Source organism: Chrysemys picta, chromosome 5, assembly GCF_011386835.1.
Source record: "Chrysemys picta bellii isolate R12L10 chromosome 5, ASM1138683v2, whole genome shotgun sequence".
NCBI lineage: Eukaryota > Metazoa > Chordata > Testudines > Emydidae > Chrysemys > Chrysemys picta.
Window position 1 is genome coordinate 138578875 of NC_088795.1, and position 26958 is coordinate 138605832.

The 26958-nt window shown below is 48.7% G+C and overlaps 2 long non-coding RNA genes across 2 annotated transcripts in view; one reads left to right on the forward strand and one right to left on the reverse strand.

The window, feature by feature from the left end:
- Positions 1–26958, forward strand: part of LOC135983828 (uncharacterized) — a 36482-nt gene that overhangs the window by 2619 nt on the left and 6905 nt on the right. The gene's annotated exons all lie outside the window — the stretch shown is intronic.
- On the reverse strand, positions 1430–25455 carry LOC135983827 (uncharacterized). The gene is made up of 2 exons (XR_010601656.1): positions 24360–25455; positions 1430–1902 (listed from the first exon to the last, which is right to left on the reverse strand). It is a non-coding gene; the product is annotated as an uncharacterized LOC135983827 (long non-coding RNA).

Below are 26958 nucleotides of genomic sequence, written 5' to 3' on the forward strand. Positions count from 1 at the left end.
GCAAAAGGTCTCTTGTAAGGTATCATTTCAAAGCTTATAATCTACTGAGTGTGATCATCCACTCTTGTATCTAAAACGAGAAATATGAAATATAACGCTGAGGGCCTATTGTAATTATGTAAAGTGTGGGCCATTAATGATAGTTTGGAATCTTGACTCCCATTAACAAGGACCATTGTCTGCAGATGGCTGTGTTTACATGTTAGTCTTCCTGTATATGTGTGTGCTGGCAAGTGGGTAATGAAGTCTTGCAGTGACATGTGATCATGTCACCTGACCTGGAATCCATCTTTAACCTGGTGCTTTTCCAGGGGGCGGGGGGAGAGGGTGGAAACCCAGAGGGACAAAGGGTTCCCGTAGGGTTACCATATTTAGTGCCTCCGAAAGGAGGACACTCCACGGGGCCCTAGCCCCGCCCCCTCCCCAACTCCGCCCCCTCCCCAAAGTCTCCGCCCCCTCCCCTGCTTCCCGCGAACATTTGAGTCGCGGGAAGCCTGAAGCAGGTAAGGGGGAGTGTGGGGGGAGGAGGCGCGGCCCGCCCCCGGCACCACACCGCCAGTCCCCAGCCCGGCCCCCCGGCCCATCCCCCGAGCCCCCGACACCGCCGACACGGCCGGCCGAGCCCCTGGCCTGGGGGAGCAAACAACTGTGCATCTCTCTCTATCAGTGTTATAGAGGGTGAACAATTTGAGTTTGCCCTGCATAAACTTTATACAGGGTAAAACGGATTTATTTGGGTTTAGATCCCATTGGGAGTTGGGCATCTGAGTGCTAAAGACAAGCACACTTCTGGGAGCTGTTTTCAGGTAAACTTGCAGCTTTGGGACAAGTGATTCAGACCCTGGGTCTGTGTTGGAGCAGACGGGAGTGTCTGGCTCAGCAAGACAGGGTGCTGGAGTCCTGAGCTGGCAGGGAAAACAGGAGCAGAGGTAGTCTTGGTACATCCGGTGGCAGCTCCCAAGGGGGTTTCTGTGATCCAACCCGCCACAGTCCCATTTACCTTGAACGGGACTTCTAACGGCAGTGCGTTGGTAGGATCAGGCCCTTCTTTATCACCACTGCTAAGCCGAAACACCAAAGTTTGTAAATTTTTGCCCACAGGGAACATGGAAAACGCCATGGAATGTACTGAGAGATATCGTAAAAAAGCTCCACCGAGGAATCGGTATGACTAGAAAAAGAGCCAGATATCGTTCACGTGCAATGACACTAGACCTGGGTGGGAAAGAGGTTTCCTGTCCTGTGAACATTTTTGCAATGTTCCATGCCGGGACCCATAGGCGCTGACTCCATGGGTGCTCCGGGGCTGGAGCACCCACGGGGAAAAACTGATGAGTGCTTTGCACACACCAGCAGCTCCCCTCCCCGCCCCACTCCCCCATCCCAGCTCACCTCCACCTCCGCCTCCTCCCCTGAGTGCGCCACTGCGTCCTGCTTCTCCCCCCTCCCTCCCAGCACTTGCGCCGCAAAACAGCTGTTTCGCGCGGCAAGCCTGGGAAGAAGGGGGAATGCGGCACGCATGGGGGAGGAGGCTGGGGCAGGGATTTGGGGAGGGGTCCAATAGGGGCGGAGTTAGGGCGGGACTTTGGTGAAGGGGTGGAGTCAGGGCAGGGGCGGGGCCAAGGGCACGAGCACCCACCGGCGCAGGAAAAAAAGTGGCACCTAGGCCGGGACCGAAGGGTGACGTTTTGGGATTTGCAGTGAAAAACCAGAGCGAAAGCGACGGACCAATAGCCCTGCTCTGCCTGATTCAGAGCAGGAACTTGCATCCAGCTTTCCCATGTCCTAGGCAAGAGCCCAAGCCATCAGACAACTGGCGATTCCAGGATGGAGCTCTCTTGCAGCCAGGAACGCCATCTTGAACTTCAAACAATCCCAATGAAAGTTGAGTTGAATCAGTCCCTGCAAGTGAAAGAAAAATCAGTTATTGCCCCGTCTCTATTAATACCCCTGCGGTTTGCCGACACGCTCCCAGTCAGGGTGGTGGCTTGGCATCAAAGCCCTTTGCAATACCTTGCGCCTGATTCACCTTTCGCTTACACCAGTTTTAAACCAGAGTAACTGCCCTGGCTTCAGTGACAACACTCCAGATCTGCCTCGGTGTGAGAGGAGCAGCTGGGCCCTGCACGTCCCTATCCTACAGGGATGGAGGAACTTCGTCCTGCGCTCGCAGAGGGGCTGAGTCTGTAAGCGTCTCAGTCTCCCTTTGGTCCCTCCACAGACCGCGCATTGATGGCAGGGTGAATTCTGGGCAGGAATCAAGGGCCTGGATTTAATGCCCGTTAAAACCGATGGAAAGACTCCTGTTGATATGAGTGAGCCTTGGATTGGGCCCCAAGTGCAGACGATGCAATAGAGAAGTGCAGGTCCACGAGCAGTATTCTGCCCTCAGGTCCCAATCCTAGAAGCTTTATTTACTCCCTGGGGAATTTCACAACAGTATAGATCTGGGCAGTGCATACCAGAGACTTCATTCGGGCATTTAATCCCTTGAAGGCCAAGAGGTGCCTTGTAAGGCAAATTCAGCACAAAGGGATGTTTTACAAAGGGTGTAAATCAGGAGTAATTTTCCGCCTAATTCACTGGGCCAGCTTCACAGCTGGCGTAACTCCCCTGACGGTGTGACTGAGAACAGAATCTGGCCAGTGGATGTAACAGGGTGATGTAGAATGAGCACGCTAATGAAATCCCTTCCTGCTCTTGATTGAATTCTGTGCTGATAGTCTGTGACTAACGCGAGGAGGCCCATAGAGATCAGATTCAGATGGAGCCCTTTGCCTGTTCGGGTCCAGCTGTAATCATCAGCCTGAAGTTAAATTGAGATGTCAGCTGATCGTCTGCTCTACAGGTACCTCTACCAGCTGATTGATGTACCAATCCCCGGCCTCAGTTATCAGCAAGGTGCCTCCGAATTTAAGGTGGGATAATTCAGAGCAGAACCTGCTCTCTTGTGTTCACTGCCTGAGCTGTGTTTAACCAAATACCCAATTAATGGCTGCTAATGAAGATTTTTGTCATTACGCTGCTTGCTGCATTCTGAAGAATAGGCTTTTAAAGCCTCAGGTCAGATTATTTATAGCAAGGATTTTTTTTTTTTTTTTTTAAATACACACTGATACTGCAAGCGTTGCTGGGTTTGCTTCCTTCGGAGCTGTAGTCTCAGCCGTAGATGCCACTTTCATGCAGTCCTTGACCTGCGTGGGCGCTCAAGGTACTGCGGCTCTGGCTTTTCCTAGCAACAATTGGGTTTGTTTTAACGGACCTGTTTCTGGCTAGAGTGCCAGTGGATTATATGCAATAATATGCCGGGGTTGTCCGCAGTAGCAGGGCACTGGACTTGATGATCAAGGAGGTCCCTTCCAATCCTAAATTCCTATGGCTGCAGACAGTCCCTAGAATCCCATAAAGTTCCTTCAAGCATGTTTGAAGGAGAATTGGCAATAGGCTACAGAGTTTACCAAGCCGAGGTCACAGGTTCAAATCCAGCCTGCGCGGGAATGAAGGATGGTCGTGGCACCATTGCTCATGGACAGGTGACCAAATCACCAGCCAGTCTGAGGGTTTACAGAAGAGCTATGTCAGATCAGCACAGAGGGGCATACAGTACAGAGCTGCCAACAATCCATGTTTGGTAGGTGCTGTCTGATGTCCCGGGATGCCCCAGTCTCAGCCAATGATCAAGTACAACAAGCTGCTGTGCAGGCAATAGAAGTCCTGTAGCTTCCACTCCAGGCAGGTGTGTAGAAGGCCTTGTGGGGAGGAGCCTCTTGCATGTGGGTACAGCAGAGGCCAGGCCCAGAGTGAAGGAAGGGAAATGTGAGAATATCTACTCATGCTCTGCTCAGAATAGCTGAATGCTCCAGCTAAAATAATCAGCATGGATACAGCTGATGGGTTGCAAAGGATGAGTGGAGTTCCTCCTAGCTGATCTTAGTGGCAGGACCAACCCGGTGGCGCTTTAAGTGGGAGCGGGGACTCAACCAGGTCACAAATCCAGTGTCCCACTCTGGTCCCCTTGTGATGCAACCTGGGTACCTTTAGTGGATAGCAAATAGGAGGGTGCTGCCTAGACTTGAGGTGGTTGGCAGTCTAGGCACTTACTCAAGCCAAGCAACCAACTTCAGCCCTGCCAAGCCTTGGCATTGGAAGAAGGAGGTGAGAATGCTAGAATTAATGTTGTCATTTAAATGATCATCATTAGACTCCAGAGTCGTCAACATATGAAACAGTGTTCCCACCACATGTTAATTAAACCAGAGCTGACAACTCTCAAAATATGGCAAGTCCCACAATACTTTGTGTGGGGGTTTTTGTTGTTGAAGCCTCAGTTCCTGGAGTCTTATGATTATGTGAGAATCTCGCCCCCCCCCCCCTTTTTTTTTTTAAGGAAGTTCCCAGCCCTCACATTTGCAAAGAAAAGCTCTAAACCATGACCTGAGTGACCACTAAGGCTCAGAAATGAGGAGGCAAAGAAAAAGAACCTAATTTAAAAAAAAAAATCTCATGAGTTTTTTAAGTCAATCGCTTGGGGTGGGGGGTTGTTTTTGTGTTTTGTTTAAGTTTGTTTGTTTGAGTTTGTTTCTCTGTGGTATGTTGAGGCCTGACTCCTGACAGTTGAGCACTCAAGGCTGGCAGTACGTACCAAATGACACACAGGCAGACTGGAGGCTGTGTTGAAACTGCTGGACTCTATGTTCCCAACAAAAGAAAAAACATTCTCTTGCCAAGTCTCTGACAATCCCGTGTTATCTAATGCCCTGATCCTTTGCATGTGCTAAGTGGGACTGGGGCCAAGGCCTGTATTCGGCCCCTGCTGGCTCTTTGACTTTGAGGCACACAGGGTTTATTCTATCTTACTGGGAAGAGACACATCAATATTGAATTGTTAAACAGGTGTATTTCTTCTTAACAGCTTCCTAAGACACAGTAATATCAGTTTAATACCCCATCCTTCTCCTAGGGGGAGCGTGAAAGCTAAACTTGCAGGGAAATTGATGAGGGCCTCCATCCTGTGAACACTTTAGGCGTGTGCTGAGTGGCAGGGGGTAATTTGGGCGAATGGAGCACAGGCCTGCCCATTAAATCATTTTCTTTAAAAGCACAACCTCCCATAGTCGCCAGATGCATCTCTTTCCTCCCCTCTCCAGGTGCACAGGGGGGTACCCAAGCTGGGGAAACTGAGGCAAATGGTGCCAGGAGCTGGCCAGCTTGTGATTTCAAGGCGGAAGTAGGTAGGGGCCTGTAACCAGGAAGAAGGGGAGCCTATGGCCTGGCAAAGGTGTTGAAGGGGCAAGCAGGGGAGACTGATGAAGGCAGGAGCAGGGGGCCACTGACCTGGTGAAAGGGCGGACCTGACAAAAAATCTCCCTACATCCCCCTCTCCAGGCACGTTATCTATTAGCATATGAGTAATGCCGCTGATGGAGTTAAATAAGGCTACACCCATGTGCATAAGCATTCGCTGGTGTAGGGCCTAGAAAAGCTAGAAGGTCTTTGCAGCTCATGTTTTTAGCATTTCTTATGACTTTATTTAAATCCAGAACACAAGCCGAACAGGGGGAAGAAATGCCCCCCAATAACAGGGTAGAATCACAAAGTTCTGATTCTGTCAACTACGTACTGCCCTGACTCTCCCTTACTCTTGCAATTCAGTACGTTCTCCTACTACGCAAGTGTAACTATTATAGTCGCATTGCAGTGAAAGCCCCAGAATTAGACCTGGGTTCTACTCCAAGCTCTGCCCCTGGCCTGCTGGGTGACCTTGGGAAAGTCGCTTCAGCTCCCCGTGCCTCCGTTTCTCCATCTAAAATGGAGAGAATGATGCTGACCTCTTTAGTAAATTGCTTTGAGATCTACTGGTGCAAAGCACTGTAGAAGAGCCAGGTATGATTGGTGTTATATACAAAAGGCCAGACTAGATCAGACCAGACGTCTTATCGACTGCAGTATCCTGTCTCTGACATTAGCCAGTACCCGATCTTTCAGAGGAAGGTACAAGAAACTCCACAGAGGGAAGTTCTGGGATAGCCAGACCGCAGGGAACGTTCCTCCAAACCCCTAATAGTTAGCCTGTTTTCTGAAGCAGAAGGATTTACCTCCCTGCCAGAACTCTCGTTTTACTGTGCTAACTCTGGATGTGCTTGTTATCCACATAAATGGCCAATCCTTTTAAAAATCCTGCTAAATTCTTGGCCTCCATTATCTTGTGGCAAGGAGTTCCACAGACTAACTGTGCATAGGATGAAAAAGAATGTCCTTGTATCCATTTTGAATTTGCCACCTTTCAATTTACATGCTCTTGTGTTAGGAGATGGGGTGAACAGACATTCCTGATCAACCTTCTCTGGACTATTCATTATCCCGTATTCTTTTACCATGTCCCCTCTATTTGTCTTAGTCCTTTCAATCTCTCTTCACGTGAGACTTTTCCTGACCCCTAGTCATTCTCAACACCTATCTACGAACTCGATTGTCTACACAGGGAAATTTGTCAGTCTAACTATATCAGTATAATTGTACCACTACAGGTATAGTTAGACTGGTACATTTCCCCATGTAGACAAACCCAAATGTCTCTGCTCTGGCCTTTCTGAGATGGGGTGATCAGACCAGTCCGCCGTATCCCAGGTGATGGCATCTATAATAGTGTTCTTTCTACTTGGCAATGAGATCGGAAGCTACCAGTGTAGGTTAGCTGTCAGTTTTCAGTGTAGTACCCTTACCATAAATCTGCGTTATATAGAAGAAACAAAAGTAAATGTTAAAAACATAAACCACCTGGGCCTAAGCCCAGCTGGGCAGAGGCTGGAGAACTATTCCCAGACACACTCCTGTCCTGTGCCCCCGCTCTGCACGGCCGCGCCCCTCGCGACTTCCACACTCTCTGCCCAGATCAGAGCCAGGCAAACAGGCTGGCTCCACTTGTTGCAAGCAAAACCAAAACACCAGCTCATCTCACTCTTGCTTACTGGAAACACAGACTCTTTCCTGCCAGGCGGCGCGACTCCTTCGGCTTCATCTCTAACCCCAAGGCTGCTGCCCGCGGAAGAGATTCTCAAGGACACTTTGTTTCCCTGCCCAGCTAACGCACCCGCTGGCTTGTACTGAACAGGGCCCGGGCCCCCTCCAGGGCCTGCCTGAGGGATGGCTGGCAGAGTAGGCTCTGTTTTGCTTTGCAGTCTCTGTTCTATAGGCCTGGGCTGACGTAAGGTAGGATTCCTGAGAGGCATTTCTGGGGGCCCTTCCGCCGCTAATCTGTCTTCTGCCGGCCGTTTCCTTGGTCTTCCCTGTTCAGCTGTCAGTACCCACCTGTTGTCTCTCGTCTTACACCGTATCCGCCCGTTTAGCCAAAACCCTGTGAGCCAAACCTCTGAATTATCCCAGTCGCTTCCTTAGCCCCCAGCATGAGATACACGGGGGACAAGGAAGGAACTGGGATAACACGGAGGGTTGGAGACTAGAGCGGAGACCCCTGGTCAGGAAGATGAGCCCCTGGCCGCAGGGGAGGCTGCCCTGCTGCAAAATGGCTCTTGGGACAGGGCAGGGATCCCTCTGCAGCCCTGCTGTCATGGGAGCGAGCAGGGCTGCGACAGCGGGCTGTAGAGGGATCCCTGCGCTGCTGCAGGGCCGCTGACACCCAATTCCCATAGGCACAAGGTGGCAGGAGGGCCGTGGTCCAGGCAGGGCCAAGCACAGTCCTGATGAGGGTCCCTGCTCTGCCCCACACCTTGTGCCATGCCGGGATTGGGTGTCAGCCCTCTGCAGCCCCCCGTCAGGGGAGTGAGTGAGCGGGACAGAACAGAGACCCCCGGCCAGGACCGCTAGGAGGAGCTATGAGCCCCTGCCCATGGGGGAAGCTGGATGGCTGAAGGGCTCCTTCCTTCTTGATTATCCAGACTCCCAATTATGGGAATAAAATCCACGTTACTCCACCCGGGATAAGGGGGAGTTCGCTGCACTTGGACTGACAGCTCTGTGGGGTGGGGTCTGTCTTTTGGTTCTGTTTGTCCAGTGCCTGGCACAATGGGTCCTGGTCCATAATGGGGGCTCCTAAGCCCTCCCCCCGTACGAATAATAAATAATCACCCAAGACTCCCCTTCTAACGCCAGGGCCATTCCTTAACGCCAGCAACAAAACTTCTGTCAACTTCATAAAACCAACAACCTCCGCCCAGCGTGGGGCTGAAGGGGCTGAACGAGGGGCACCTCTGAGACAAGCCTGCCCTTCCTGCCTGCCCTTGTGTTGCACGTGCTCCCACCCGTCACGCCCCCAGACCCCAGCGGGCATGCTACGGGATTTGGGGCAGCCCAGTGGAATGAGAAATGGGCAGCGGCGGCTGGATACTTGGATTGGAAGCCCCTTGGGGCAGGGGCTGTCTCTTTGTTCCATGTTTGTACAGCGCCTAGCACCATGGGGGTCCTGTGGCTGGGGCTGCCAAGCGGTACAAGTCATTATGGAGTTCCTGTCAGAGGAGGAAGGGAGGGCGTTGTGTAACCCACGCCAGCTCGATGTGGCACTCTGCCCCCCACCCGTGGCACCTTGACCATATAGAGATTAATGAGTCTGCTACAGCCTTAGTTAAGAGCCATGTGGTTTTTCACTCATGCATTTAGTTTCACAGGTTCCCAGGTTCGATCCTGCCCACTGGTGAGTCATCAGCATTACAGTTGCAGTAAGAACCATTAGCTGAGGGGGAGGTCAGCCAGCCAGCCAGGTATCAACAGCGAAAGCGTCAGTACCAGTAAACTGGCCCTAAATTTAGTGCCTAGACTCTGTGCTGGGGTGTGTGCTCCTGGTAAATACACTCCCCGGCTTAGCCTCTGAGTACATGTGCAGGGGTCTCGTCGTGGGTTGGAAATGGGCAGGAGCCTTTTAGTTCTGGCAACGGGGAGCCTGTTTGCTTGCAGGTTACAGCCCCTTCCCATCGGAGTATCCCGGGGCACGCCACGGAGCCGACTCACTTAAGCCATCTGGGTGGCAAGTGAGTCGGAGTTCAAAGACAAATGAAAAGGAAACCCAGAGAAATGGAAAGTGCTTTCTGCAGCCCCAGACAAAGGGGGAAAGCGGGGCTCAGGTCTGGCTGGAGGAGATGCTTCAGCTCGGTTCTTACTGTCTCCGAAAGATCTCGTTCCACCTTGAGATCTGCATGGCCCCTCCCAGCACCTGAACGCCTGCTGGGATGTGTAGCACCAACCGTGCAGTGTGTCTGCACCAGCCGCGCTGTTTGGATTGCAGCACTGTGCTCTGTATGGTCTTCCCCTTGCACTGCCCTCGGTGCACCGTTGGGATTACCAGACCTAAAAGTCCGTGCAAGGTCCTAGAATGTGGCTCTAGCCTTCTGCCCGCCTGGGAATGAACAGAGGGAAACGCGTCGAGTTGCTTTCAATGATGAAATGTTATAAAGAGGTGGAAGAAAACCAGACAAAGGAACTGGATTGGCCCAAACAAAAAAGGCCTGCTGAGATGATTCAAGGACTGTTTAAAGCATGGCTGGTAAACTAGAAGTCAATGGACTGAAATTGGGGTGATGGATAGTAGGCATAATGAGTGGATCAAATTATGAGGAGGATGAACTATGGCACCCATTTTCCCCCCTTTTTGGGTTTCTTCAAAAGAGACTGGAAAAAAACCTCTCATCTCCCATCCACCTTGTCTCCCCCCTCCTCTCATCTTCCCTGACCCCACGCCAGAAGAAGCAGACCAGACTAGGAGACTTTCTGCCTAAGAAGAAGGCCAGTGAGCCTTGCTCTTGTTCAAAGAACTTTGTTTTTCATTTGTGAGTCCTGAAAATCATGTCGTGACATCCAGTCCTCGGCCCATCAGTGAGGAAACCGAACTGCCAGCCCTGCAGAGTTATGTAAAATCCTCTTCTGTCCCCTTCCTTTTGTGTTGCTTCCCCCCTCCTCACTTCCCTCCTTCTATCCTCTCTTATTCTCTCCGCTGTTCATCAAACCCTGCATTGCATCAGCGCAGTGAGAGGACCACAGCCCTGCCCTGTCTAAGGAAAAAAGACCCAACCAGATGACTGCCCTGATGGGATTGTGAACCTGGGTTCAAGCAACAGAGGCTGTGTTCAACCTGCCAGCCAAAGTATCCATTCGTGACTGACCTGCCATCCATCAGCAAAAAGCGTATTTCTCCCATCGGTTCTAGCCTCTCTCTCCTCCACCTGGTGTCTGTCTGTCTGTTTGTTTGTTACAAACAGGGGAAGTGGATACCCTTTCCACATTAGGACTGAAAGGAAAATCAACCCTTTCCTTTTAATCAAAGAAAGGTGGTTCTGAAAATCGGAGACCGATATGCCTCCAGAAGGAGGGAGACATTAAAGGTTTTGATTGATTGTTTTGCCCTATCACTCAATTTCAGTTTCAGTATAAATGTTTGTTTTCATTTCTTGTTCTTTCTTGTGTTTGATCAATAAACTTTTGATTTTAGAATGAATGCATTTGGGTGTTGGCCGAGAAATCGAGTAAACCAAGGTCTCTGGAAACCCGTTGCCCCCAAACCTTTATAACACTCTTTAGTGCTGGAGAGTGAAAGCGTTTATAACACTGTTAACTCTTTTGAGCTTTGAGATCGATACAACAGTTTCCTATCCCATTGTAATTCCCTGGAGGCAGTGGATTGTGGGAGATTTTGATGGGGACTGTGGGGGGAAGACAGGAAACTCCCATAATTCTCAGAGAAACTCCCATAAATCCCGAACGTTGGCGCTGGTTCCTAAGTCCTCTTCTCTGAGTGGAGGCCAGGATGAATGTGGGGTAAGAGAGGTTCTGCTGGGGAGTCATGCAGTAAACACAGGCAAGAGCCTTACTTAAGGTTATAGAGCGAGAGTTGTGGCATAGCCAGGAGGCCTGACTCTTCGGCGTGTTGGCTGGTGGTTAAAGCAGTAGTGGTTTTGCCCAGGCTGCCTGGGAATCGACTGGCATAGAGGAGGAGGCGGCAAGAGTCTGGAAGTATAGTGTAAAATAAGGATCGTGTAAAGCCGTGGCGTAAGTGGGTGCAGCGTTGATCTCTACCAGGGGAGGATCTGGGCTCAGACGAATGTTAAGGCCGATATCCTGGCCAAATCACAGCTCAGAGGGTTGCCCTCTCCCTGCAGCTTCCCCCCATTGACTCTCCTCAAGGCGACTGAGTGTCTCTGCTTCCCTTCCTGCAGCTCCAGAAAAGGGATGGCTTGACCGTCACCCCAGTGCACCTTCCCCCAACCCTTTGCCAGTATAACCACTCTCAGCTGGGGCTGGAGTTATACACCCAAAGCACAAGCCTCTTCTGCTTGAGCAAAAGCAGTAATCGCTGGCAGCTGTAGTAGACTCTTAATCCCTTATGGGGACTAGCCACTAGAGGGGGCCAAAGACCCACACTCAGCCAGGGTGAGATCTACCCCCAGGCGGTTCGCTAACCAGCCTGTTGCTTGCAATCAGTGGTGAGGCTACAAGCCAAGCGCTCCCCTCCCCTAGTTCAAACAGTAGCAGAGCCTGCTTTGGTCGCTGATGGTGTCGGGTTCAAGCCAAGGTGGTGACTAAGCACAAGCGCGCACACACACACACACACACACTGCTTTACTAGCATGTAACTTTCACAGATCAGGCCGTAGGGGTCTGATCGCTGCTGCTAAGTGATTTTGTTCATTATTAAATCCTGCTCGGCCACAGCAGATCCATCATCTCGCCAATGAACAGACCACGGTGTCCCTTGCTTTGAGTCAGCAGGGCCGGCTCCAGGCACCAGCCGAGCAAGCTGGTGCTTGGGGCGGCAGCTTGTAGGAGGCGGCATTCTGCCCAATCCTAGGGCGGCATGGCCGCTTTTTGTGTGTGTGTGTGTGTGTGTGTGTGTGTGTGTGTTATGCTCCGGCCGCCCTGTAGGGGGTGACGGCGCGGAGGATGGGAGCGCCCTGCGGCAAGCCCGGCAGGGGAGCCTGCGTCCTTCCCTCCCAGCCAACCGGAGCGGCGCAGAGCCCTCCTGGCAGGCAGCGGGGCGGGAGGGACCGCGTGGCAGCGCCCCGCTGAATCCCTGGCCGCCCTCCTTCTCTCTCCCTCCCTCTGCACTCTGGCTCTGGCCACACCGCAGGTTGGTTTTTTTGGGTGGGGGGGGCCCTACCAAAAAGCCAGAGCCGGCCCTGTGAGTCAGAGACGTCAAGGTCTTTACCAGCTGCTCTAAACTGGACGGAGGTACCGTTCTGGGTCATTTCCACCTCCCCAATGTCACTGTCCTCTGCTCCGCTTAACCTGGCGGTGCCCTTTGCACCAGAGGAGAGTCAGAATACGGAGAGAGGATTTTGGAATCAGCCGGTCAGTCATAGGTGGGTGACGCCTCCTGAGATCAGCACTTGAGCCGAAAGCCTCTTGACTGGGCTGGTGCAGAAGGGTTCTAGGCCCAGGTCCTCAAAAGGGTTTAGGCGCCTAAATCCCAATGATGTCAATGGGATTTGGGCACCTATATATACCTTTTGTGGATCTGGGCTTTAATCTCTGGGGCTCATTTCCTGCCTGCTCTGCCTGAACTGGGATCTATTAAGAACCTAATGGGTCAGACCAATGGTCCATCTAGCCCAGTATCCTCATAGACTTTAAGGTCAGAAGGGACCATCATGATCATCTAGTCTGTTGTTGCTGTTTTCCAGCAGTGGCCCATGCCGGATGCTTCAGATGGAATGAACAGAACAGAGCAATTTATCGAGTGATCTATACCCTGTCATCCAGTCCCTGCTTCTAGAAATCAAAGGCTCAGGGACACCCAAAGATTGTGGTTGTGTCCCTGACCATCTTGGCTATTAGCCTTTGAGGGACCTATTCTTGTTTAAGCCCAGTTATACTTTTGGCCTTCACAACATCCCCCAGCAATGAGTTCCACAGGTTGAATGTGTGTTCTATGAAGAAGTACTTCCTTACGTTTGTGTTTTCACCTGCTGCCTATTAATAGCCTGGGGTGACCCCTGATTCTTGTGTGATGCGAAGGGGTAAAGAACATTTTCTCTACACCATTCATGATTTTCACAGACTTCTAGCATATCTCCCCTCAGTCGTCTCTTTCCTATGCTGAACGGTCCCATCTTTTTAATCTCTCCTCATATGGAAGCTGTTCCATACCCTTAATCATTTTGTTGCCCTTCTCTGTACTTTTTCCAATTCTAATATATCTTTCTCAAGATGGGACGACCAGAATTGCACGCAGTATTCAAGGTGTGGGGATACCAGGGTTTTATATAGTGGCATTATGATATTTACTGTCTTATTATCTATGCCTTTCCTAATGGTTCCTAACATTGTTAGCTTTTTGACTGCCGCTGCACATCGAGCGGATGTTTTCAGAGAACTATCCACAATGACTCCAAGTTCTCTTTCTTGAGTGGTAATGGCTATAGTATGGTATAGACCTCATAATTTTATATGTATAGTTGGGATTATGTTTTCCAATGTGCATTACTTTGCATTTATCAACATTGAATTTCATCTGCCATTTTGTTGTCCAGTCACCCAGTTTTATGAGATCCTTTTGTAACTCTTTGCAGTCAGCTTTGGACTTAAGTATCTTGAATAATTTTTGTCATCTGCAAAGTTTGTCACCTCACTGTATACCCCTTTTTTCAGATCATTTATGAATATGTTGAACAACGCTGGTCTTAGTACAAATCCTTGGAGGACACCGCTATTTACCTCTCTCCATTGTGAAAACTGACCATTTATTCCTATCCTTTGTTTCCTATCTTTTAACCAGATCCATGAGAGGACTGGACTGCTTACTTTGCTTAAGAGCCTTAGGCAAGGGACTTTGTCAAAGACTTTCTGAAAGCCCAAGTACACTACCGGTACCTCCACCGGATCACCCTTGTCCACAAGCTTGTTGATATCCTCCAAGAATTGTAATAGATTGGTGAGGCATGATTTTCCTTTACCAAAGCTGTCTCGACTCTTCCTCAACATACCGTGTTCATCTATGTGTCTGGTAATTCTGTTCTTTACTATAGTTTTAATCAATTTGCCTGGTATTGAAGTTAGGCTTACTGGCCTGTAATTGCCAGGGTCACCCCTGGAGCCTTTTAAAAAAATCAGCATTACACTAGCTATCCTCCAGTCATCTGGTACAGAGCCTTCTTTAAGTGATAGGTTACACAACACAGTTAAAACAACGAAGAGTCCTTGTGGCACCTTAGAGACTAACACATGTATTTGGGCATAAGCTTTCGTGGGTTAGAACTGTGGAGGAAAAAGTTTGCTAGGGCCTAAACTTTAGTTGTCTCGGGCCTGAACTTTGGTTCAGACCTGAACATTAGTTAAGTCTATTGTAGTTTTATGCTATATAAGCTGTGCAAGATTCTGTAATCAGGGGGATTGCTAGTTTACTGGTACCCCCCATGCATGCATGAAAATAAAAAGGCCTCAGGCGATTCTGATTCAAACACAACGCGTGGTCATTTTTCCACAACAGAACCCACTTCATCGGATGCATGAAGTGAAAAATATAGGAGCAGGTATAAATATATGAAAGGATGGGGGTTGCTTTACATTTTTCCTCCCTTGGTATCCTGCTGTTAATCGATTTATCTCATTAGACTGACCTCACACTTGGTAAAGCAACCCCCATCCTTTCGTGTATTTATACCTGCTCCTGTATTTTTCACTTCATGCATCCGATGAAGTGGGTTCTAGCCCACGAAAGCTTATGCCCAAATAAATGTGTTAGTCTCTAAGGTGCCACAAGGACTCCTCGTTGTTTTTGCTGATACAGACTAACACGGCTACCACTCTGAAACAACACAGTTAGTAGTTTGGCAATTTCGTATTTGAGTTCTTTGAGAACTCTTGGGTGAATGCCAGCTGATCCCAGTGATGTATTACTGTTTAATTTAACCTCCTCTATTGACACCTCAATGTGGGACAAGTATCAGGGGGTAGCCGTGTTAGTCTGTATCTACAAAAACAACAAGGAGTCTGGTGGCACCTTAAAGACTAACAGATTTATTTGGGCATAAGCTTTCGTGAGTAAAAACCTCACTTCTTCAGATGCATAGAGTGAAAGCTACAGATGCAGGCATTATATACTGACACATGGAGAGCAGGGAGTTACTTCACAAGTGGAGAACCAGTGTTGACAGGGCCAATTCAATCAGGGTGGATGTAGTCCACTCCCAATAATAGATGAGGAGGTGTCAATTCCAGGAGAGGAAAAGCTGCTTCTGTAGTGAGCCAGCCACTCCCAATCCCTATTCAAGCCCAGATTAATGGTATTGAATTTGCAAATGAATTTTAGTTCTGCTGTTTCTCTTTGAAGTCTGTTTCTGAAGTTTTTTTGTTCAATGACAGTGACTTTTAAATCTGTAATAGAATGACCAGGGAGATTGAAGTGTTCACTTACTGGCTTGTGTATGTTACCATTCCTGATGTCCGATTTGTGTCCATTTATTCTTTTGTGGAGGGACTGTCCGATTTGGCCAATGTACATGGCAGAGGGGCATTGCTGGCACATGATGGCATATATGACATTAGTGGATGTGCAGGTGAATGAGCCCCTGATGGTGTGGCTGATGTGGTTGGGTCCTCTGATGCTGTCGCCAGAGTAGATATGGGGACAGAGTAGGCAACGAGGTTTGCTACAGGGATAGGTTCCTGGGTTGGTGTTTCTGTGGTGTGGTGTGTAGTTGCTGGTGAGTATTTGCTTCAGGTTGTGGGGTTGTCTGTAAGCGAGGACTGGCCTGCCTCCCAAGGTCTGTGAGAGTGAGGGATCATTTTCCAGGATAGGTTGTAGATCATGGATAATGCGCTGGAGAGGTTTTAGCTGGGGGCTGTATGTGATGGCCAGTGGTGTTCTGTTATTGTCCTTGTTGGGCCTGTCCTGTAGTAGGTGATTTCTGGGTACCCGTCTTGCTCTGTCAATCTGTTTCCTCACTTCCCCAGGTGGGTATTGTAGTTTTACGAATGCTTGATAAAGATCTTGTAGGTGTTTGTCTCTGTCTGAGGGGTTGGAGCAAATTCGGTTGTATCTTAGGGCTTGGCTGTAGACAATGGATCGTGTGATGTGTCTTGGATGGAAGCTGGAGGCATGTAGGTACGTATAGCGGTCAGTAGGTTTCCGGTATAGGGTGGTGTTTATGTGATCATCACTTATTTGTACTGTAGTGTCCAGGAAGTGGATCTCTTGTGTGGACTGGTCCAGGCTGAGGTTGTGGGACAGTTCCTCAGATCCGTCACCTAAAAAGAATGGCTCAGGTGAGGAAATCTCCCTCACCTCCTCTGCAGTGAAGACGGATGCAAAGAATTTATCTAGCTTCTCTGCAATGGCCTTGTCTTCCTTGAGTGCTCCTTTAGCACCTCGATTGTCCAAGGGCCCCACTCAAGTGCTCTAGGCTTGGCAGCACATCTGGCCTTGCCTCGTCAGTTATGACAATAAAAAAATTGCTTGAGCCCCAGGACCTCTTTCATTACAAATTAAGCCCCTGCCCCTGCACCTGAGTGCTTGGCAGGCTTCCTGCTTCTGATGTACTTACAAAATATATTTTCCTGTTAGTTGTTGTATCGTTTGCTAGTTGCTCTTCAAATTCCATTTTGGCCTGCCCAATTGTACTTTCACACTTGACTTGCCAGAGTTTATGCCCCTTTCTATTTTCCTCAGTTGGATTTCACGCCCAATTTTTAAAAGATGCCTTTTTGCCTCTGTTTAGCCATGGTGACATTTTTAGCTCCTCTTAAACAGTTTTTTTTTTTTGCGGGGGTGGGGTGGGTATATATTTAGTTTGAACCTCTATTATGGTGCTTTTGAAAAGTTTCCTCACATTTTGCAGGCTTTTCACTCTTGTGACTGTTCCTTTGAATTTCTCTTTAACTAGCTTCCTCATTTTTGTGTAGTTCCCCTTTTTGAAGTTACTGGGGTGAGTTTCTTTGATCTCTCTCTCTCACACACACACACACACACACACACACACACACACACACACACACACACACACACACACACACACACTCTTTAATTACATCATGATTGCTATTATCAACTGGTTCAGCTATCTTCACCCCCTGTGCTCCACTTAGGAGTAAATCAAGAATTGCTCTCCCCTTGTGGGTCCCAGGACTAGCTGCTCCAAGAAGCCGTCATTAATGGTGTCTAGAAATGTTAGCTCTGCATCCCGTCCTGAGGTGACACATTCCCAGTCAATATGGGGATAGTCGAAATCCCCCATTATTATTGGGTTTTCTGTTTTTATAGCCTCTCTAATCTGCCTGAGCATTTCACAATCACCCTCACCATCCTTGTCATGTGGTCAGTAGTTTATTCCTACTGCTATCCTCTTATTCATCAAGTATGGAATTTCTATCCCTAGAGATTCTATGGGACAGTTTGAGTCATTGAAGATTTTTACTGTATTGGATTCTAGACTTTGTTTCACAGTGCTACTCCCCCACCAGCACAACCTACTCTGTCATTCCTATATATTTTATACCCTGGTATTACTGTGTCCCATGGATTACCATCATTCCACCCAATTTCTGTGATTCCTGTTATAGTCTTATCCCTATTTAATACCAGGCACTCAAGTTCACTCAGGGTAGTATTTAGATTTCTAGTGTTTGTATACAAGAACTTATCAAATTTGTCAATATTTAGTTCTCTGCCTTCATGTGATGTAATTGACTGTTTCTCTTCAATTCCTAACTGCACTTTATCAACGTCTATCCTCTCCTCTTTATTAGGATATAATCCCTGTGACTAGATCCTTCCCCAAGGGATGTCTTTGTCCAAACTGTGTGCTCCTCCAAACCTGTCAGCTTTCCCCCAGCCCTTAGTTTAAAAATTCTTCGATGACTTTTTAAATTATACATGACCGCAATCTGGTTCCGTTTTGGTTTAGGTGGAGCCCATCCTTCCTGTATAGGCTCCTCCTTTCCTAAAAGGTTCCCCAGTTCCTAATAAACCTAAATCCCTCCTCCCTAAACCATAGTCTCATTCACACAGTGAGACCCTGCCTGTATAACAGGTCCTGGGCGTGGAACTGGGAGCATTTCAGAGGCTGCTACCATGGAGGTCCTGGACTTTAATCTCTTACCTAGCAGCCTAAACCAGGACCTCTCTCCTACCTTTCCCTATGTCATTGGTACCTACATGTATTGCAACCACTGGCTCCTCCCCAGCATTGCACATAGATTCATAGATTCATAGATTCTAGGACTGGAAGGGACCTCGAGAGGTCATCGAGTCCAGTCTCCTGCCCGCATGGCAGGACCAAATACTGTCTAGACCATCCCTGATAGACATTTATCTAACCTACTCTTAAATATCTCCAGAGACGGAGATTCCACAACCTCCCTAGGCAATTTATTCCAGTGTTTAACCACCCTGACAGTTAGGAACTTTTTCCTAATGTCCAACCTAGACCTCCCTTGCTGCAGTTTAAACCCATTGTTTCTGGTTCTATCCTTAGAGGCTAAGGTGAACAAGTTCTCTCCCTCCTCCTTATGACACCCTTTTAGATACCTGAAAACTGCTATCATGTCCCCTCTCAGTCTTCTCTTTTCCAAACTAAACAAACCCAATTCTTTCAGCCTTCCTTCATAGGTCATGTTCTCAAGACCTTTAATCATTCTTGTTGCTCTTCTTTGGACCCTTTCCAATTTCTCCACATCTTTTTTTAAAATGCGGCGCCCAGAACTGGACACAATACTCCAGCTGAGGCCTAACCAGAGCAGAGTAGAGCGGAAGAATGACTTCTCGTGTCTTGCTCACAACACACCTGTTAATACATCCCAGAATCATGTTTGCTTTTTTTGCAACAGCATCACACTGTTGACTCATATTTAGCTTGTGGTCCACTATAACCCCTAGATCCCTTTCTGCCGTACTCCTTCCTAGACAGTCTTTTCCCATTCTGTATGTGTGAAATTGATTTTTCCTTCCTAAGTGGAGCACTTTGCATTTGTCTTTGTTAAACTTCATCCTGTTTAACTCAGACCATTTCTCCAATTTGTCCAGATCATTTTGAATTATGACCCTGTCCTCCAAAGTAGTTGCAATCCCTCCCAGTTTGGTATCATCCGCAAACTTAATAAGCGTACTTTCTATGCCAATATCTAAGTCGTTGATGAAGATATTGAACAGAGCCGGTCCCAAAACAGACCCCTGCGGTACCCCACTCGTTACGCCTTTCCAGCAGGTTTGGGAACCATTAATAACAACTCTCTGAGTACGGTTATCCAGCCAGTTTTGCACATCAGGCTGTTTAGATCAGTGACTCTCAACCTTTCCAGATAGGGTGACCAGATAGCAACTGTGAAAAAACGGACAGGTGGTGGGGGGCAATAGGCGCCTATATAAGAAAAAGTCACCCGAAAACAGGACTGTCCCTTTAAAAACGGGACATCTGGTCATCCTATTTCCAGACGACTGTACCCCTTTCAGGAGTTTGATTTGTCTTCTGTACCCCCCACATTTTACTTCACTTAAAAACGACTTGCTTACAAAATCAGACCTAAAAATACAAAAATGTCACAGCCGCACTCTTACTGAATATTGCTGACTTTCTCATTTTTACCATATAGTTATAAAATAAACCAATTGGAATATAAATATTGTACTTACATTTCAGTGTATAGTATATAGAGGAGTATAAACAAGTCACTGTCTGTATGAAATTTTAGTTTGTACTGATTTCACCAGTGCTTTTTCTGTAGCCTGTTGTAAAACTAGGTAAATATCTAGATGAGTTGATGTGCCCCCGGAAGACCTCTGCATACCCCTAGAGGTACGTGTACCCCTGGTTGAGAACCACTGGTCTAGATGTCTCAAAAGCTCTGCAACCATCACCCCCAGCAGGCAATTCACCATGCGGTTCTCCTGCTCTCCACAAATGCAACGGTCTATATTTCTAATAATCGAATCCCGCATTGCTGTGACCTGTCTCTTCCTAAGAATAGGGGTCCCCTCCCTATGTTCACACACAGGGCCTATGCCAAAGCTGCACTATTTCCCCATGCTTTGACAGTAGGCCCCTGAGCCGTTAGTGATTGGGTGTGTGCGTGGGGCGGGGGAGTTGTGAGTTGTTTGAGTTCTGGTTGGATGTTTGGTTTGTTGTTTGGATTTTGCAGAGCTGAGGCATGATAAAAGTCCTGGGCTAGGGGCTTCCAACCCACCTCAGTAATCTGCGGGGTGCGGTGGCAGTGGTGGGGGACGCAGGTCTGCCGCCTTCGTGGGTTAATTTCACACAGCATTATTCCGTGCTGAGCACCCGGGCACTATCTGAGCTGATACTTCCCCAGCCCACCCCCCACGCTCGCCCTCTTTTCCACTCCCACCTCTAAGCAGGGAGGAGGAAACAAAGGAGGCCCTGTTGTCTGAGCCTGGCTCAGTGTCACTCTTGCTAAGCAGAAGCGCGGTCACGTATGTGCCATCTGGTAACAGGAGTGCGTTGGGTTGTACGCATTTGCTCTGTCGGGCATAAAAACGAGCGCCTATCACCGAACCCCCAGGCTTCCTGTTTTTGTCCTTCCCCCGCCCCCTCCAACACCACATCTGGGTGGAACCCAAACCACAATGTCAGCGGCACAGCCCATTGGAGGGGAAATACCCTCCCCGCCACAGGCCTGAGGAAGGCCATGCGGACCATTCCCTTGCCCAGACACATAGCAACACTTTGCTCTTAGTTAGAACCTGTTGGAGGATTTCTCAATGCTTTGCAACCACCCAATAACCCTCCCCTCCCCCCTTGTGAAGTGGTAAAATGTTAACCAGGGAAAGGGAGACACCACAAAGGAAAGTGTCTGTCTCAAGTCACAGAGCAGGGCAGTGTCAGAGAAACCCAGGAGTCCTAGCCCCAAGGCCTTAATGACTAGGCAATACTAGATCCCTGCTAAGGGGCTGGTGCCGTTTAAGTGCTAGCCATAAGCTTCGTGCTGCACAAGGCACGGAAGACGACACAGGCCCTGCTCTCAACATTTTTCTGAGCCCAGCTCCTCCCCTGGTGTTAGCCAGTATAACTCAATGCTGCACCCCCTTATGGCAATAGCAGAACTGGGACTAGAATACAGGTGATTCAATGGGCGGTAGCGAGGAGGCTGTGTTAGCCCTGGCCTCCTTCATTCATGATCAGAAAAGAGGGAATAAACAGCCTCAGAGCGAAATTCACAGCTAACACTAAAGTGGACGGGGGAGGACAGAGGAACAGCCTGGAAAATCATGCTCTGGACCTGGGACGAGGAACTCCTTAGCTCCAACCCGCTGGTTTGCTGAGTCATAATATTGATTCTTTCCATTCATGCTTTGGGTTTTCCCCCCGCAATAAAACAGACACAGATTAGAGACCAAATTTCTGCTAACGACAATCTCCTAGGTTGTGCCTGCAGTCCTTTGTGAGCTCCCGGCAGGTAGAAAGGCGACAATTTAAACATCCACCTCACTGTGCCCACAAATCAAACAGACATCGAGATGCCAGCACCCATCCCTGCAAATGAGTTCAGGTGCCAACTCAGGCAAGGAGCTAAATCTCCTTTGAAAAATGTGTCCCCTGGCCTAAATGACTAACGTCATACAAAATTACCTGCATGAGTGCTTCTCTCTCTCTCTGCTTGACGCTGTATGCAGAACTCTATGTAAATGTATGGAGCTATATAAATGATTAATGAAGATAATATAGATATGCCCAGAGATAACGAGAATAGAGATTATGGCTGTAGCAGGGGGTTTGCTACAGACCTCTCGCTGCTTCCAGAAGCTATCTAGGAGGAGGCTGTGTAAGTAGTGAGTGAGATTGAAAAGATGGGATGTTTAATTTAGGGAGGAGGAGAATAAGAGGAGATGTGACAGAGGTATACAAACTAATGAAAGGGACAGAGAAGGGAATTTGGGCACTTCTGTCTAACCTAAACTGGGGAAAGAGATTTCTGATTGTAGACAGCTTTTTAGTGTATTGTGAAAGCAAGCAGGCTCCATCTGGACTAAACAAGCATCGGATTTGATACCTGAGGGAGGAAAGAGAAAGCAAGGAAGGCCAAGGAAGAAGGGGCAGAAGACCGTGACAGAGAAGATTGAATGCACTGGCATCACCTGGGAAGAAGCTCTACAACTAGTGAGCGACAGTAACAATGGAGAATCCGGACTGCCCGTTGTGTCAGCGACCCAGGAGGAAGTAAGGGCTGAGGGAAAGACATAACACGAGCCAGTGGGTGGACACTGAAGCTAAGCTAATTCAGACTCGAAATCAAGTGCACATTGTTAACACTGAGGATAATTAACCTTTGGAAGAACCTGTCTAAGGACTTAGTGGATTCTCCGCCACTTGGTGTCTGTCTCTCTAAACGATGATGCTCTAGTTCAAGTTATCGGCTTGATGCAGAAATTACTGAGTATGTTTTTATGGCCTGGGTTATGCAGGAAGTCAGAGCAGATGATCAAAATGGTCCCCTCTGATCTTAAAGCCTACGAAATCTATAAAACCTGCGGCACTCATTGCCACTAGACACTAAGCCCAAGAGCTTAAGGTAATTCAGAAGGGGATCAGACATGTCTGCGTTTGGTAGGGAGTTGGGCTCTGTCGGCTGTGGGATGGGGGTAAACTGGATCAGGGCGTCTCGGGGGTGGAGGCAAAGGTGGTTTTAAGCCCCCTGTGCACCATCCCGATTCAGCAGTGCTTTGAATGCCAAAACAACCTCGGCATACCCTAGGCAACCGGGCTGAGGAGGAGAGGGGTCCCAAGATTGCTGTGTGGCAGTGCTGCTCAGAATCCCCATACCACCCGGAGCTATGGGCCTGTGGCAGGCCCCTGCACCCCCAGCTATCCTATGCAATACCTGCAATGGGGCGGGATTCCCCTCTGTCTGGCTAAAGGGGCTGTCATTATTGTGGGTGCCCTGGAGCTCGCCGGGGTACTGTGACTTGGAGGCAAGCCCTGTAGGGGCTTTAGCAGCTAGGCCTTGTAGGCAGCGCTAGCCCTGGTGGGTCCCAGTAATCGCTCAGACACATGGCTAAGACCTGCGCTCAGCTGTGATGACCGGCAGTCGCAGCCGGTTCCACATGTGGTTCTGGCCACCGTTCCTGAGGCTTCTCTCCAGCTCCCTGCTGCCATGCGGCTCCCACTCCCAAGGAGAGCCTGGTCATTGCTGGTTCAGGATGGGAGTCAGGATCTTTTCCCTTACCTGGCCAGGTAAAGGGAAGTGCAGTGGGGAAGGGGGATGAGAGGAGTTGTAGCCTCCTGCTTTGCAGATCCATCACAGGACTTTTCTGGCCCCACAATGGCCTATAGGGGCTCCAGTGAGAGTGAAAATCTCATCTCTAGATTTGAGGACCGGAAGGGACTATTCTGATGATCTAGTCTGACTTCCAGTGTAACACGGGCCATAGATTGCACCCAGCGAACTGCAGTGGAGGGGATTTTTCTTTTGCCAGCATGCATTAGCAGCAGAGGCATGAAAAAGGTTTTATCTCTAAAATGTGCATTTGCAACACTTGATTTTCAGGGTCCCACACGTACACTTTAGCTAAGGTCATTTGTGTGCAAACATTTAAGCATTTTTTCATGTCTTTGCTATCTGCACACACACAAAAACTCCTCCTTGATTCATAATAAACCAAGGCATGCAGTGTGAAAGAGTAAGGAGAATCCAGGAATCATAGAAATGTAGGGCTGGAAGGGACCTCAAGAGATCATCTAGTCCAGTCCCCTGCGCTGAGGCAGGACTAAGTATTATCTAGACCATCCCTGACAAGTGTTTGTCTTTTCCAGTCCTAAAAACCTCTGATGATAGTGGTCCCACAACCTCCCTAGTAATTTATTCCGGTGCCTAACCACCCTGACAGTTAAGAAATGTTTTCCTAATGTCCAACCTAAATCTCCCTTACTGCAGTTTAACCCCATTGCTTCTTGTCCTATCCTCAGTGAATAAGAACAATTTTTCTCCTTCCTTCTTGTAACAACCTTTTACATACTTGAAAACTGTCATCATGTCCCCTCTCAGTCTTCTCTAGACTAAACAAACCCAGTTTTTTTTTTAACTTTTCATCACAGGTCATGTTTTCTAGACCTTTAATCATTTTTGTTGCTTTCTTCTGGACTTTCTTAAATTTGTTCGCATCTTTCCCAAAGTGTGGAGCCCAGAACTGGACACAATATTCCAGTTGAGGCCTTGTCAGCGTGGAGTAGAGTGGAAGAATTACTTCTCGTGTCTTGCTTACAACACTCCTGCTAATACATCCCAGAATGATGTTTGCTTTTTTTGCAGCAGCGTTACACTGTTGACTCATATTTAGCTTGTGATCCACTATGACCCCCCCCCCCCCCGATATCTTTCCGCAGTACTCCTTCCTAGGCAGTCATTTCCCATTTGGTATGTGTGCGACTGATTATTCCTTCCGAAGTGGAGTACTTTGCATTTGTACTTACTGGTTTTCATCCTGTTTATTTCAGCCCATTCCTCCAGTGTGTCAAGATCATTTTAAATTCTAATCCTGTCCTCCACAGCGCTTGCAACCCCTCCCAGCTTGGTATCGTCCGCAAACTTTGTAAATGTACGCTCTGTGCCGTTATCCAAGCCATTTATGAAGATATCAAATAAAACCAGACCCAGGACAGCTCCCTGCGGGGCCCCACTCGAAATGCCCTTTCTGCTTGTCTGTGAACCTCTGATAACTCTCTCTGAGTATGCTTTCCAACCAGTTGTGCACCCGCCTTATAGTAGGTTAATCTAGGCTAGATTTCCCTGGTTTGTTTATGAGAAGGTCATGTGAGACTGTATCAAGGGCCCTACTAAAGTCGAGATTTATCACATCTACGGCTTCCCTCCTGTAACAGGGTGCACCAGGCCTTTCATGGCCCTGGGCTAGAGACCCTGTGGTCTTACCAAAGCCTGCCCCAGGAAGGTGCAGCAAAGGTGGGTCCTCCAGGCCTGCCTAGACAGGCCTCATGGAAACAGCCAATCAGAGCCTAGCTGATGCAGATAAAAAGAGCTGCAGGGGCATGAACAGGTCAGTTCTTGGCTGGGACTTGAGGGGCGAAGATAAGGAGGCTACGTGGGGAAAGGCCCAGGGAACAGCAGCAGCGAACTGGAGGCAGCAGTACATGGCTGCTGTTTATAGGGTCCCTGAGTTGGGACCCAGAGTTGTGGGTGGGCCTGGGTCTCCCTCCAGCCAGTGCTGGACTGGGCTAAGCCCCAGAAAGGGGACACGGCTAGTTTAAAAGACCAAGAAAAGGAGCTAGGTTTAAAGGACCCAGAAACAGGGCTGAAAACCCTGGTGAAGGCCATAGTTTTGCTACCCTGGCCGGGGTTTGTCCATTTTTGATTGAGGGCTGGGCCACTGAAGACCTGCCTAGCGAAGCTGGCAACCTACAGGGGGCACCAGGACAAGGGTGCAGTACCACACCCCAGCCACTAGGAGGCACTCAGGAGATGAGTGCACCCATCACACACCCCGCAACCGCAAGGCTTGTTCCCCTGTCAAAGGACATGAGTTTGGTTTGACATGGCCCCACTACACCCCGAGGCCCCGCCGCCCGTTGCTCACACTTACAGCCAGTAAAACGTGATGGGGCCGTGACCCTCTGGCTCCCCCTGTTCCAGTGCCCCTGTCTGACCTCCTGTGTATCCCCAGCTGAAATGAGACCAAAGTAGTACAGCCCACTGGAGGTAGATTGTTGTGCTACCTGAGAGCCCTGGCCCTCCCCGCCCAATGTCCCATCTCCAGCCCTGGCCACAGCTGATGCTTCAAGGAGATTAATACATTGGGTGGAAAATATCCCTTCCTGACCCCTGCAGGTGGCAGCTGAGATCCTGAAGCATGAGCTTTTAGGAACATAAGACAAAAACCAGAAATGAGTCCCAGGGTTGCTGAGCCCTGCCTCCTACCATCACAAGCAACCCTGTCATACAGTCAGTGTTTAGACATTGTCATTCCTCCACTGCAAACTTCCTTTAATCATTATAATAACGCCTAGCTCTCATATAGCACTTCTCATCAGTAGATCGCAGAGCACTTTACAGAAGAGGTCAGTGTCTTTTATCCCCATTTTACAGATGGGGAAACTGAGGCACGCGGCAGCAAAGTTACTTGCCCAAGGCCACCCAGCAGTACAGTGGGACAGCCAGAGATACAACCCAGGTCTCCTGAGTCCCAGGCCAGTGCTCTGTCCATTAGGCCACACGGCTATCATCCTACCTGCCAACATCCTTTGACAAAAATACATCTAGAAAATTTGCATGCATCTTCTTCTAGTTGCCTAAATTCAAGCAAAACTGTCAAAAGCGTGTGCCTTTCCATTTTAAAGTTCTTCTGTAGCAAACTGAGAAAACTGCATTCATCAGTAGGGAGCGTAGAATATTTGTCAGGTTTCATATGCTGTATATAAACTAATCAAAACTGTTTTCCAATATTGTTCCTACTCTTTTATGGTGATGTTGCAAGAATACGGCAAAGGATGGTTCCTACTCCTAATTTAATTTAAATTAGCCTTAAATTCTCTCTTCCTCCCTAGCCCCCACATGTGGGAAAGCAATGCTGAAAATCAAGCCATTGAAAACAATTCTGTAGTGGTGAACTTAGAAGTGCTGTACATCTGATGGTCTCCGTCCTGCAAATATGCGGGTGCTTTGTTTTAAGGGTGTACACAAAGGCGCGTTTCCACTCCCCCCCCCCCCCGCCAAAATATGTGCTCTGTGACCTCAGGGAACAACTACACAAAACGGCAAGAAGTTCTCATCACCAATTCGAAAGCTGAGTAGGGGGAAAGGAGAAAGCTGAGAGGTGTGAATATTAAAAAGAAATGGAAACGTTTGCTTAGAATCATCTCCTGCGAGACAATCTGGGGAATGTGACTACGGGAGAATCTAAGTGATGAGAGGTATCAGGCAGACAGGAGATGACTTTGACACACTGTAGTATCAAGGAACAGAGAGTCCTGTGGCACCTTTAAGACTAACAGATGTATTGGAGCATTCACCCACGAAAGCTTATGCTCCAATACATCTGCTAGTCTTAAAGGTGCTACA